At 34.2% G+C, this 3,497-nt stretch overlaps 1 non-coding gene across 1 annotated transcript; it reads left to right on the top strand.

Annotated features, from left to right (window-relative positions):
• The first annotated feature begins 2,987 nt into the window (after window positions 1-2,987).
• On the top strand, window positions 2,988-3,054 carry Smp_tRNA_00247_Pseudo_TTG.1.1. Its single transcript has one exon. It is a non-coding gene (tRNA).
• The last annotated feature ends 443 nt before the right edge of the window (window positions 3,055-3,497 follow it).

Below are 3,497 nucleotides of genomic sequence, written 5' to 3'. Positions count from 1 at the left end.
CAGTATGCACATATGCCAATTAGAGACTGACCAGTTGCAGTCCTAATACATCGATGGGAAGATTCAAATAAACAATACTAAATGAATTTAAAAGTATATCTGTATTAGTAAATTATGCTGTGGTAGATTCGCTAGAGTTACATGAATCAAATTCGTTCGACAGTTGTCTGTTGATTGAATCAATCTACTTTATTTCAGTCAATTCAACATGGGAATTATCTATCAATTGAAGATGTCTATTTTTAGTTTAAATATTTGGTACTAAATTTTTAATATAACTCCGCCTGTAGCTCTTCTAGAGTTACCGCCGGTCTCAAGCCCGGATAAAAGAGTAGGGTTGGACATGCGTTTATCGACCCCATCCCGTAGAAAACTAACTGGCTAAAAAAACGCTAACCAGAAAAAATAATTCAAACCATTTAAACTCTGCCCTGGGAGTTGAAGTAAGAATTATGACGCCTCATGATGAACGCCGAGTTTCTTCGGAAGTTACGAGGCCGATGACCCTTCTAACAACCAGAGCAACAATTTTTATAGGTACATGGAAATATTTAATATCAAAGAATAATATAATTACCAATTAGCTTATATTTCTATTTATCTGAAATAGTAAGAAACGCACTTATCCTCACTTTTATTACTAGTCATAATACAAGTATAATATAACTTGTGGTTAAAAATTAAATTGAGCAAATCTACCCATGATGTATATATGTATATAGAGAGTGATCAATGATAGACTTGAATTTCAACAATAGAAAATTATAAACTTCAACAAATCATTTCATATTTAGAAGGGGGACTCCTCAGCAGTGCGCATCCACAATCCCACCTCGCGAGACTCGAATCCAGGATCTATCATTTTCACTATTAGACCACTGAGCCGGCATCCCATGGTGTTAATGTCTAGCTTCAACTAATTCACGAATTTGAGCAACCGTTCACCAATTGTCTTCAGTGAGTTTCTATCTCACAACAGATGTGGTTTGAACTCAACTGGTCACTGCTTCTCACTAGAACTCTTGGATTTACCTCTCGAAGTCAGTCACTAGTGAGCATATGATTATTATTATCAGAAAGGGTTTTGCGGGTTGGAATCTCGCGAGGCTAACTAGTCAAACTATCTAGACTGAATAACTCAATAGATAATTCAATGAATATTTAAAATGATAAGTACTGGTTTCAAATCTTACTGTAGCAAATCAATACTAGTAACTAGATACATTCAACTGATTAAGTTCAAAATATATTAAAATGTGAACACGAAATTCCAGTGCTAGATTACATATTCAATATTCTATAAAATTCTTTTTTTTTCAATATGGTTATCTCATTGAATCTTTCTTTTTCTGATTCTGATATTGATCTTTATTCTCATTGTTATATCTTGTATCCATCTATTAGAGAGCAGTGAATTACCGATTGGAACAGTGATATACGAAACCCATACGAGCAGTCTAGAGTCCTTGTCCGTCCTGCTTCCTGCCTAACCCAGCCAGTTAAGTCCAGAATACCAATCTCAGCCTCTGCGGTATGAATCATTATTCTCAAACATACTGGGTTTATATACCAATCAAACAGACCACATCGTACCAATAAAATAGAAAATAACATTTGTACAAGATTTAGCTAAATGTGGCTGTGAATAGAGGGGGGGACAGCAATTAATAGACTGGGTATAACTCAGGAATGGTAAATCGTATAGTAATAATCTATGGGTCAAAATAAAGCTTATAATGAGAGGAACATAAATATGAATAGGAAATTTACGTATCATATTGGTCCATAAATGGATCCCAACAGTAACCGTTCACTATTCTTATCCGGATATAACACTAATCATAAGGATTTGTTACTTAAATATCTAATATTCTCTACTTTTAATGTATTACAGACAAAGAAAAATTTACTTAGTTACATCACTTCGTTTTTCTAATAATGATTCTAATTTTCAAACAGATACGACTATTAAATTCACTTGGTATTGTTTGTTTGAATCTTCCCATTGATTTTTAGCACTGCAATTGATCAGTCTCTTATTGGCCATATGTGCATACTTCTGTGCATTGCCTCGACATAGCTTTAATTCACAAGCATGGGTTCGAGTCCCAGAGTGAACATCAACAAGTCTGAGATGCAGGTACATTCAGCTGACGAAACCCAAATAAGACGAAACGCGCCTTGTCCTGGATTCCACTGCTTACTTAGTTACATCATTTCTTTTTTCTAATAATGATTCTAATTCTCAAACAGATACGACTAATTTTTAATTTTCTTCATAAATCTGAATTAAACTCAAATTGAATAATAATAATATTAATAATAGTGCCCAGTTTTTCATCGAAGATTGTAACGGTTGTTATGGCAACTAAATAGAAAATTCAAATGTAGCGAATGACAATTTAGAAAACAAAAAAATCAATTAAGACTGGAACGTTTCAATAAGTAAAATTAATGGAAGAATAATGAAATATAGAAAGAAGAAAAAAAGGGGGATAATTGAAATCTTTTATGAGAAAGTAACCAGTAAACTATACATATACCAATAAAAGATTGATCAATTACAGTCCTAAACATCAATGGGAAGATTCAAACAAACAATACTAAGTGAATTTAAACTTCACCCCATCGCATAAGCAAGTGGCTATCAGGATTCAGTAGCTGAGTGGATAACACGATGGCACTTGAAGCGAACGTTACTAGGTTTGAATCCCAGAGTGGACATCAATTCTGAGATGCAGGTACATCCAGCTGACGAGTCCCAAATAGGACGAAACATACATCCTGGATTCCACTGCTAGCCACTATCCATCTTTGCTTATAATACTTGTGAATTAAAGATATATGGAGGCAATACGCAGAAGTATGCATATATGCCAATAAGAGACTGATCAATTGCAATCCTAAACATCAATAGGAAGATTTAAACAAACGATACCAAGTGAATTTAGACTTCACACCATTGCACAAACAAGTGGCTATCAAGACTCAGTAGCTGAGTGGATAACGTGATGGCATTTGAAGCGAAAGGTACTGGGTTCGAGCCCCAGAGTGAACATCAATTCTGAGATGCAGGTTCATTCAGCTGACGAGTCCCAAATAGGATGAAACGCGCGTCAAACGGGATTCCACTGCTTATCACTATCCATCTTTGCTTATAATACTTGTGAATTAAGGCTATATCGAGGCAATGTATGCACATATGGCCAATAAGAGACTGATCAATTACAGTCCTAACACATCAATGGGAAGATTCAAACAAACAATACCAAGTGAATTTATATCTATTATTTATATTAGATATACCAGAATATTCAATGTTAGATTAATCAAGTAAGAATACTTAAGTAGGATGGTTGTACTTTTTTTATTATATAATGATCAAGGTTTATTGTATGTGTTTGTGAATTGAACTGTAACTGAATGATTTTCTAGTCATAGTAACTAAGTTACTGTTATAGTCTCCCTTTAAGTGAGTAGATATCAAACAGTTTTTA

The sequence above is a fragment of the Schistosoma mansoni genome (assembly GCF_000237925.1).
Source record: "Schistosoma mansoni, WGS project CABG00000000 data, supercontig 0225, strain Puerto Rico, whole genome shotgun sequence".
NCBI classification, from domain to species: Eukaryota; Metazoa; Platyhelminthes; class Trematoda; order Strigeidida; family Schistosomatidae; genus Schistosoma; species Schistosoma mansoni.
Note: the sequence above shows the minus strand (reverse complement) of the source record. Positions and strands in the feature narration are given on the sequence as shown.